Genomic DNA, 11,325 nt, shown 5'->3' with positions numbered 1-11,325 from the left:
AGGGGTTTACCCTCCATTTTAAGTTAATGGAGGGCGATCTCCTCTTCGTCAAGGTCTTCGGGTGCTTCGGCACTCGGGCGAAGTGCTGCGTGGACAGCTCCTCCGATAGTGAAGGCTCCCCCTCGAGCGAGAGTGACGAGGAGGAGAGCGACAGCGATGATGAGGGTAACGGGCGGCGGGATGGCGGGTCCGACTAGGTGTCGGGCGCCGCTTCGTGCGGCACCGGTGACCCCATCATCCGTGCCGCCGGCTTCTTGAACTCCCCAGGGGTCGTCTCCTTGGGCGGCTGGCGTAGGGAGGCTGCGGAAGGGGAAGAGGGCTGGCGACAAGGCCGTCAGGTTGGAGTACGAGGGCGTGGTGCCCTCGACAGCATGCTGACGTCCTGCCGCCCCGTCTTCGAGCCCCGCTTCCGGCGCAGCCATCACCGCCCAGCCTTCGGACGACCCCCGGGATGTTCTCTTGGTGTCTTCTGGCGCCTGTAGCTTGCCTAGGCGCCCCTTTTCCCCTTTTCGCCTCCTTGACCTACCTCCTGAAGAGAGGGACATGAAAGGGATTACGGGCATCTTATCTTTTTAATTTGTAAGCCTTCGGGCCTTAGCTGCATCTAAAACTTGTAATCCTCTCTTTCATGTTTTTCATCCTCTATGGACTGTACCTGAGTGGGATGTTTTTTAATGAAAAGGGGATGCTTGCCGGGTTATTTGTCTCGCGGGTTGAACCCACGCCAAGGAGCAAATCCTTGGTATCCCTCGGACAGACATTTCATCTCCCGGCAACAGGCCCTGCTGCCTTCCCACGTCGCTCGACCTTTCTCACGCCTTTGACGGAGGCGGGAACGAGGTGGGTGCGGCCCCCTCGTTTCATCCCTTCGCTGCCGCGACTACGACCAAACTCGGCCCTGGGAACGAGCCTCAGGGCCTAGAGTTGAGGGAGCACGGCAGTTTTCGAGAAGAAACGCGGTTTCGCGTTCCCCAGTCCATAAGAGGATGCATGATGAGGGACGAAAGACTTATCTGATATCGCAGCCCCCAACAACTCTGGCTTGCCGGGGATGAACCTTGGCGCCCGCAGCCCCCAGCAACGCTGGCTTGCCGGGGCCCAGGTGCCGGCGCGCCCTTCTTCTCCTTTTCGTCCTTAAGCGGTCTGGCCAGGATATGCGAGCCCTGCGAACGAAAGAAAAGCGAAGGGACGGACACTCGACCTCTAAGCTAGGGGTTAGCCGCTGTTTGGCACTATCAACCCTAACCAAGGACGAGACTCGACCTAGCATGCATCCTATAACCCCGGGGTGTGCCAGCGCTTCATTTACTTGTGCTCAGGGTCTGCGCCTGGCTTTGTACAAAGGATTACATGCAACAGCGGCAAGACTTGTACAAAAGGGTGGTTGCCGGGCAGGGCCCGACAACCGCGCCTTACGGGTAAAACTTACGAAGATGCTCGATGTTCCAGGAGTTGCTCACTGGAATGCCATCTTCGGTCTCAACGCGGACAGTGCCAGGCCTAGTGACTCGTTTCACCCGGTAAGGGCCTTCCCACTTCGGCGTCAACTTGTTGGAATTCTTGGCGGATTGAACGCGCCGAAGAACAAGGTCGCCTTCCTCGAGACTTCTGGCATTAACTTTGCGGCTATGGTAGCGGCGCAAAGCTTGCTGGTAGCGAGCAGCTCGCACAGCAGCCCGAAGACGATCTTCCTCAAGGAGCAGCGCGTCATCTTGTCGCAGCCGCTCTTGCTCAAGCTCATCATAAGCGAGCACTCGAGGTGACCCGTATACGAGTTCCGTGGGGATAACTGCTTCTGCTCCATAGACTAGAGCAAAAGGTGTCTGGCCAGTGGCTCGATTTGGCGTCGTTCTGATCGACCAAAGAACCACCGGCAGCTCCTCGATCCAGCTTCTTCCGCACTTGTGCAGCCTGTCGAAAGTTCTGGTCTTGAGCCTGCGCAGCACTTCAGCATTTGCCCTCTCCGCTTGACCGTTGCTTCTCGGGTGAGCAACAGAAGCGAAGCAGACCTTGGTGCCAAGATCTTGGACGTACTGCGTGAAGGTGCGGCTCGTAAACTACGTGCCGTTGTCGGTGATTATCCTGTTAGGGATCCCGAAGCGGCAAACAATCGACCTGAAGAACTTGACGGCTGACTGTGCGGTCACCTTCCTCACTGGTTCCACTTCCGGCCACTTTGTGAACTTGTCGATTGCAACGTACAAGTACTCAAAGCCCCGGACAGCTCGGGGAAAGGGGCCGAGGATGTCGAGCCCCCAGACCGAAAATGGCCAGGATAAAGGGATCGTCTGGAGAGCTTGAGCTGGCTGGTGTATCTACTTGGAATGGAACTGGCACGCTTCACACTTGGTTACTTGTGCAGTCGCATCCTGGAGGGCTATTGGCCAGAAGAAACCTTGCCGGAATGCTTTGCCGACAAGTGCTCTCGCGCCAATGTAGTGACCACATAGGCCTCCGTGTATCTCTGCCAACAGCTTTCGTCTGTCTTCCCGGTGAATGCACTTCAATTTCACACCGTTGAGTCTTCTTCTGTACAGCGTCTTGTCGACAAACTGGTACATGCTCGACTGCCGGGCTACTCTTTCCGCTTCTTCTTGCTCTTCGGGAAGTTCTCATGTCTGAAGGAAACGGACAATCTGCTGTGCCCATGTTGGAGCTTGTGGCTCGACAACAAGGACTAAAGGCGACTCTGCTACTGCGGGAACATCCGCTTCTATGGCAAGAACCTGCGGCTCTGCCGGAGCTTGACGTTCCCCGACAAGCTTGCCGGAGCGAAACTTGTCGGGAGCTTCTGCTTCAACGGAACAAACCCTGGGGCTTGCCGGAGCATCTTGCTCCTCAGCGCTCTTGGTGTTGATCTCAGCTGCTGCGGGAACATCCGCTTCTACGGCGAGGAGCTGCACCTCTGCCGGAGCTTGACGTTTCCCGACAAGCTTGCCGGAGCAAAACTTATCGGGAGCTTCTGCTTCAACGGAACAAACCCTAGGGCTTGCCGGAGCAGACTGCTCCTCAGCGCCTTCGGTGTTGATCTTAGGGACCTTCTTGGCGGCGGCTTCGGGAAGCTCTGCCGGCAGGTAGTCACCAGGGATCAACTTCCTCTTCTTGCTCTGTCCAGTTGATGGTGTTACGGACGGTTGAGTCAGCTTGAGCACAAACATTCCTGGTTCCACAGGTAGCTTAAGTGCGGCGCACTTTGACAGGCCATCAGCAATGGCGTTTTGAGCCCTTGGAACATGCTCCGTTTGTAGGCCGTCAAAGCGCTCTTCTAGCTTTCTCACTTCGTCGATGTAAGCTTCCATCAACGGACTCTGATAATTCTTGTTCACTTGGAGGACGACAAGCTGTGAGTCACCCCTGACAATGAGCTTCTTAATCCCAAGGTCTGCCGCGATCCTGAGACCGGCAAGCAATCCCTCATACTCTGCAGTATTGTTTGTTGCTTGCTCCTTGGGAAAGTGCATCTGGACTACGTACTTGAGCTGCTCTCCGGTGGGTGCGATAAGCAGCACACCAGCGCCGGCGCCTTGCAGCGAAAAGGCACCATCAAAGTACATCAGCCACTCTTTGCTTGCTTCCTTGTCGGGGATGCTCGTTTCTGGAAGTTCTTCGTCTGGTGTTGGCATCCACTCTGCTATAAATTCTGCCAATGCCCTGCTCTGGATAGTTGAAGTGCTTTCAAACTTGAGGCCAAAGCTTGACAGTTCCAGTGCCCACTCAGCAATCCTGCCTGTCGCTTCTGGATTCTGCAGTATCCTTTTCAGCGGAAAGCGAGTGACAACTGTGATCTCATGTGCTTGGAAGTAATGGCGCAGCTTTATCGAGGCCATGAGAAGGCCGAAAAGCAATTTCTGCACACCAGAATACCTTGACCTAGCCCCCTGCAGAAGGGAACTGACAAAGTAAACTGGGCGCTGCACCATTTTCTTCTGTATCTCGTCGTGTATCTGCGCAGATCCATCTTTGTCGGGGCCAGAGCTTGCCGGGGAAGCCCCCTGCTTGTCGCTGGATGCGCTTGCCGCGGTTGTTGGCTCATCATCTGCCTCCCTCTCTGCTACTAACGCAGCACTAACCACTTGATTGGTTGCCGCTATGTACAGCAGCAACTTCTCTTGTGGCTTAGGTGCGACAAGTATTGGAGGGGAGGACAGGTATTTCTTCAGGTCTTGCAGCGCAGCCTCCGCTTCCGGAGTGCATTTCATTGGACCTGCCTTTTTCAATGATTTGAAAAACGGCAGGGCGCGCTCATCAGACCGAGAGATAAACCTGCTGAGAGCAGCCACGCAACCGGCAAGTTTCTGTACATCCTTGACGCGCTTTGGTGCTTCAATCTGCTCGATGGCCTTGATCTTGTCGGGATTGGCTTCAATTCCCCGCTGAGACACAAAGAACCCGAGAAGCTTGCCGGAGGGAACTCCAAACACACACTTCTCTGGGTTGAGCTTGAGGCTGATCTTGCGCAGATTTGCAAAGGTCTCATCTAAATCTTGAATCAGGGTTGCTCTGTCCTTGCTCTTGACCACTATATCATCCATGTAGGCTTCCACATTTCTGTGTATTTGTGGCTCAAGAGCAATATGGACTACTCTTGCAAATGTCGAACCAGCATTTTTTAATCCGAAAGGCATCCGTATGAAACAGTACGTGTCACATGGAGTAATAAATGCGGTCTTCTCCTCATCCTCTTCTGCCATGAAGATCTCATGATATCCTGAGTATGCGTCAAGAAATGAAAGCAAATCACATCCGGCTGTGGAGTCAACAATCTGGTCAATGCGCGGCAAGGGAAATGGGTCCTTGGGACAAGCTTTGTTAACATCGGTAAAATCGATACAAAGTCTCCATTTCCCGTTTGCCTTGCGCACGACTACGGGATTGGCCAACCACGTGGGATGGAGCACTCCTCTGACAAGGCCTGCTGCTTCCAGTTTCTTGATTTCTTCTGCAATGAATTCTTGGCGCTCCACTGCCTGCTTCCTAACTTTCTGCTTGACGGGCCGCACATGGGGACAAACGGCAAGGTGGTGCTCAATCACTTTCCTGGGAACACCGGGGATGTCAGACGGCTGCCATGCAAACACGTCGACATTCGCCCGCAGGAAAGTAACGAGCGCGCTTTCCTATTTAGGGTCAAGCGTGGCACTGATGGTGAAGGTACCATCAGTGCCGTCCTCCTTGGCGGATACCTTCTTCGTCTCTGGCGGAGCTGCCATCGTCTTCTTGCACTTGCCGGTGGAGCTCGATGGTGCGTCCTCGACGGCAGCACAGCACTCCGAAGAGGTGCGCTTGCCGGAGTGGGCATCAGAACTCTTGCCGGACTTGGTCTTCTTTCCCCCGGGAGCTTCAGCGGCAAGTGGATTGCGATCTGCCGTGGCTGCTGCTTCCCGGTAAATCTTGTCGGCACAGACAAGAGCATCCTTCTTGTCGCCAGGGACAGAAATGACGCTTATCGGGCCTGGCATCTTCAGCATGTTATATGCGTAGTGAGAGGCCTCCATGAACTTGGCGAGTGCTGGACGACCAAGTATCCCATTGTAAGGCAATGGAATATCGGCAACGTCAAATGTGACCCTCTCAGTCCTGAAGTTCAGCTCGCTACCAAATGTTACCGGCAGCGTGACCTTCCCCTTCGGCTTGCTCCTCCCCGGATTGATTCCTTGGAATGTGCCGGTCTCTTCGAGCTCGCTGTCGGGGTTTGGAGTTTCTGGAGTACAGTGGAGGAGATCAGGTTTAAGCCGGCCCCGCCGTCAACTAGCATCTTGGTGACTTTGAGGTTGCGGATAGTTGGTGATACCAACATCGGCAAACACCCGACCGCAGTTGTGCGATCAGGGTGATCCTCAATGTCGAAGATGATAGGCGTGCTGGACCACTTCAGAAGCTTGCGTGATTCGATAGGTGGTTCTGCTGCATTAACTTCCCGCACCCACTGCTTGAGTCAGCGGTGAGAGGTATGCAGAGAAGCACCACCGTCAACGCACAAGACCTCTGTGGCGTTCTGAAACTCCTGCTCACTGTTCTCGACATCATCCATCTCTTCGTCGCTGTCATCGTCGTCTTCATCCTTGTCGCGACCGCGGGGAGCTCTGTCTCCTTGCCGCTGCTTGGTCTTGCCGCGGCGTCCTCCCTGGCCGGTGCGCTTCTTGCCAGATTCTGCAGCGCCACCTTGGGCTCTCTCCTTGTCTCACCGCTCGTACTCAGCCTTCTGTTGCTGGACAAGCTGCTCGACTCTCTTGCAGCTCTGGAGGTCATGGCCCTTGGTGCGGTGAATCTTCCAGTATTGCTTGTCGGGGCCGTCCTGCTTGTCGGCGGCGGCCACGGCCTGGCAGTTGGTGCATGCGGCAACCTCCTTGCCGGAGCTACCAACCTTGGCTTGCTTGGCGCCGCCGTCGCTGCCGGACTGCTCAACGACCAGCACCTCTTTGTTCTGCTTCTTCCTGTTCCGCCGTTGGTTCTTCTTTGCCGGGGCGGCATCCTCGCTGTCAGATCCCCCTGCTCCAGTGCTTTCTCCAGGGAGTCTCCTCCCTTCCTCAGCGCGTGCACACCTGTCGGCCAGGGCATATAGCTCACTGACGTCTCTGATCCTGCACATCTCCATCTCCTCCCTCATCCTGCGGTTACGCACGTTCTGATGGAACGCGCTGATGACCGCGGCGGGGTGGACGTCTGGGATGTTGTACTGTACACGGCTGAACCTCTGAATGTACTTGCGCAGGGGCTCTCCTTCCTTCTGGACGAGCAGATGAAGATCACTCTCTTGGCCATGAGGTTTGTGGCCGCCTGTGAAGGCGCCGACAAACTAATGGCATAGGTCAGCCCAGGAGGATATGGAGTTGTCCGGCAAGTGCATGAGCCAGGACCTGACATTGGGCTTGAGCACCAACGGGAAGTAGTTGGCAAGGATCTTATCGTCCCACCCCCCAGCAGCCTGCACCGCGATGGTGTAGATGCTGAGGAACTCCGACGGATGCGACTTGCCGTCGTACTTCTCTGGTACATCTGGTTTGAAATTCTTCGTATTGGGCCACTGGACTTGCCGCAGCTCACGAGTGAACGCAGGGCAACCTACCGTGTACGGCAAGTCGCCTGGTTCCTCTGGCGCATGCATGTCAACAGAGGGCCCAGCGCGCTGGTCTGATTGACGCCGCGCTTCTCTCCGGCGCTCGATGCGAGTACGAGCGTCTTCTCGTTGTCATTCTTGAAGAACTTGGCGCTGGTCGCGACGAGCTCGCGGATCTGACGACGCGGTGGAGCCGCTGTCGAGGTAGACCCGACGAGTCGGCGATCTTGGCCTTCGGGGTGGAGAGTGCACAGTAGTTGCACCCCCACCAGTCTTGTCGCCACCGGTTCGTGCCTGGCTGACTCGATGCGGCTGCGACGTGCACGGCTGCCCTGGAGTGTCGCCGTTGGCGAAGCCGATGAGACTCTGGATAGTGGCCCTCCAGTCGTCAATCTTGTCTGCCGCTGGAGGGTAGTCTAGGAGCAGCTGAGCTCACGCCAGAGCTTCTGCTGCGGTGGCGGGTGGCGGTGGCGAACGGTGCGAGGAGCGGGATATGCTCGGACTTCTAACTACGTTAGAAGGAGCAGTATCTCGTCCAGGTGACCGTGTCTCGCTCGCGCCAGCAGGTTGACGTGCATGTGGTCCTGAGTGCTCCGAGATCCACCAGCTCGATCTTGATCTAGCGAACGCATGGTACCGTGAGTACCATGACGTTGCCTGTCCCGCGCCTCCTGAGACAGGTGCGGTGCATGCACGGACGCCGAGGTCTTGGAGTGCGCCCGGTCATTGTGGGAGCCGGCTACGCTGCCGACAGGCAGCGCAGCCTTGTCCCGGGACCCGGCGGCACCATGAGTTCCCTCATCGACGCGTGTCCTCCCGCCGGTGCCCGCCCCACCAACCGTTTGCTCCGGCGGTGGCTGGCTCGGCGCGGACGGGGCAGCTGCCTCCGAAACTTTCTTCTTCGGCGGCATGTTGATGAAGATGATGAAGATCTAGCCCGCGATAACGCCGGATCTAAAGACGATGAAGATCTAGCCCGCGAGAACGCCGGATCTGGTTCACACAACTTCGACGCCCCCTACCTGGCGCGCCAGAGATGCCGGGGTACTGATCCACGAGCACCTATGGGACCGGCGGACCGGGTCCCTTTCGGTTCAGCGGGGGCGGAGGTCGCGCAAAGAGCAGATCGAGGCGAAGCACGCGGGCGATTTACCCAGGTTCGGGCCGCACGGATGCGTAAAACCCTACTCCTGCTTTGTGGTTTGGTATTCATTTCTAGCTCGGGAGCGCGGAGTGCTACAGTACACTCCAGCGACTAGCAAGGCCGAGCGTGAGTGTTCGAACTGGCTAACCTCTTTCCTCTCCCCCCTTTCCCCGTTACACATGGGCCTCCTTTTATACTCAAGGGGTTACCGACATAGGGCAACGGGGGCCAAGGGCAAAAATGGAAAGGTGCTGTAGTAGGCACAGCTACCTGCTACAGTGTTATCATACCTAACCCTGACGGCAGGGGACAAGGGCATTAAATGCCCGTCCGTGTCGCCTAAACAGTACCGAAAGGGACCGCTAGGGACGCCACCGTTTGCCACGATGGTTATCTTGTCAGCGCCTGCTTGCCACCGCGCACCCCTAGTTGCACGGCCTCCCGCCACATGTGCTTGGGAGGGGCCCTCAGAGCGACACGTGGGTGGGTGTGCCGGAGCGTGGGCACGAAGTGGGGGTTTCCCGTGGCAAGCTCCTTGCCGCGGTCGTCGTCTTGTCGTGTTCGGGAGCTTGTCACTCACCGGGCCTTGCCGGGACGCGTGGCGTGTCGCGGCAAGTTTTCTTGATATGCCTTGGTTGGCCTTCCCGGCAAGCTCCTCCTGCCGGGGTCTCGAGGTGCTTTTGACAGCCTTCCCGGCAAGCTCCTCTTGCCGGGGTCTTGTCTTCTTGGCTTGGGCACTTTGTTCTTGAATGGCTCCAAAGGAACCACGGAGGATCTTGGCGGTTACCCGGCAAGCCTTGCCGCGGGATGCTGCGACTGCTCGTGCACAAGTTCGGGATACTAGGGTACCCCTACTCTAGTACACCGACAGACTTGTACCAGACTTGAACGATACAAAGAGCGACCTGGCACACACTAACACCACTTGGAACAAGCGGGTAGCTATCTCAAAAAACAATCAACAACTAAAAAAACGGCGACCTGGCACGTAGTACACAATTTTAAACGATTGTTTTGATGGAGTGAAAAAGGAAAACTACCCCACTACATATATATAGGCCGGAGCCTCCACGCTTGCTTGCTAGGGTTGCTCTATTCACACACTCTCATCCTCTCCAGATCTAAACAAGATAGGGATGGTCACACTGTCTTTCTCCCTTCAAAAAACACTATCTTTCTATCCTCACCGTTGGTTACAGATCTGGACGTATCCCCTCCGCCAGTGAAGGGGATGTGGGGCAGCGTTTAGGCCGTCGTCAACAGCGAGGGAGGAGACCCACTGCCGGCCACACCATTATCTCTGGCCGAGCGCCGGCGCGGGAGGTCCTCCGATCCCTTCATCGTTGCCCTAGTGTGGGCGGATCCGGCCTCCCGTCGCCCACCTATCCATATCCCGACGACCTTCAGGTACACCTTCCTTCGAAACCGCCTTAGCTCTACTTCCCCAGCTCGCTACGTTGCTACATGCGCATCATTTTCTACCTCTCAACCCCTCTCGATCAGATGGTCCAACATCACCTATTTTTTTCTTCTATTGTTAGAGGTAAAGCTACTTCATGTAGTCGAATCTTGTACTTGGTTCAAACAAGAAGGGGCTGTTTGGTTTGTGACTAACTTTGCCAAAGGTTGCCACACCTAAGGTTAGGCAAGTTTGACTAACTTAGGTGAGTGTTTGGTTCAAGCCACACCTTAGGCAAGCCACACTTGAGCCCCACATGGCATACACCCAAAAAGTGTGGCAAGATTCCCTTAGTCTTGCCAACTTGTGGCTTTCATTTTGGCAAAAATTTGTGGCAAAATATGGCAATACTAGGCCTAGAACCAAACAACCCCTAAACTTAGGCAAGGTTGGCAAAAATGTGTGGCAAAATATGGCAATACTAGGCCTAGAGCCAAACATGGTACATCGGACTTGGTACAAATAGGAAGGAAAGGGGGTGAAAGTAGTACAGACTGGTCATCCAACCGGTCTCTTGGTCAAAAAGGGAAATATGGGGGTATCGCTGAACACAGTGGTATGACCAGGACTAGATTTGCTATCCACACATAGGAGTAGGTGGCTAGAGTGAAAAAAATGGGCCTAGCCCAGATATGTTTCTTGGATGTTTGTTTCTCGGGGCAACAAACTATGAATCACCACTATATGCCCCTGTTTAGGTACATGGTGCTGGACTACTGGTGCACCCACTGTCCCATGCCCTTATACCAAATATTTAGTTGTTCTTAATCCAATGCCCCTGGTAAAAATGAAGCCATGCCACTATTATAAGCCATGACAAGTTTAGCCAAATGTTTTTGCCTGTAATTGTTTGAGACTCTGACTGTTTCCTCTGTAGCTTTTTGTGTAAACGGGGATATACATTTCACCTGGATGCTGTTGTGACCTTTTGGTGCACTGCACAAAACTCTTCTTAAAAGGTCCTCTTAAAAGCAGTGAATTTTGTGCTGTTTAACTGGAATGTCGAAATGGAACAGTTGGTTCATTTCGGTGGAACTGCACAAAGGGAGATATGTGTTCCAATCCTCATCATCCATATTGGCACCATAACCTTCCTTTAGGTAAGAATGATATTTAATGCATGTGTTCATCTCTATTTTGCGACTGCCATGAGAAAATAATGCTATTTTACTAGTACACTTGTACTCCCTCACTGACAAAACCAATTCTGAAATAGAAGGCCAATCATGTACTTGGTTTCACCAACTGGTGAGGAGTATGAGAAACAGAGCATGAAGAGGAAGAAGAAGAAGAATAAAAAGTGCCAGGGCGATCTTGCTGAAGCCAGAGGCCACAGTCGAGGCCATTCAAGGGCTCCGGCAACGACTACCTTACATGTGAGAATATCCTCCAGGGAGCCCTTCCACTTCTGCTGTCTCACTTAATTAATTAGGAGTAGTTAAGTACCACTAATTTATTGCTGCCTAATTTTCCTGTCGGAGTTAAACAAATCTTTAGTAGCACCCTATGCTAAATCATGTACGTGTGTATGTTTCTCTATGGAGGTGAATCATGTGGTGGAGCAGGGAGGGAATATTATCAGTGTCATGACATAATAGTGCTATTGTTTTGCATGTCAATTTATTGCCATTGGTTCAATGAGGCAATGTTTTGCGTATTGTCCAT

The sequence above is a fragment of the Triticum urartu genome, chromosome 1A (genome assembly GCF_056163025.1).
Source record: "Triticum urartu cultivar PI428250 chromosome 1A, HENAU_Tu73, whole genome shotgun sequence".
In the NCBI taxonomy this organism is placed as follows: Eukaryota; Viridiplantae; Streptophyta; class Magnoliopsida; order Poales; family Poaceae; genus Triticum; species Triticum urartu.
This window is presented reverse-complemented; position numbering follows the sequence as displayed.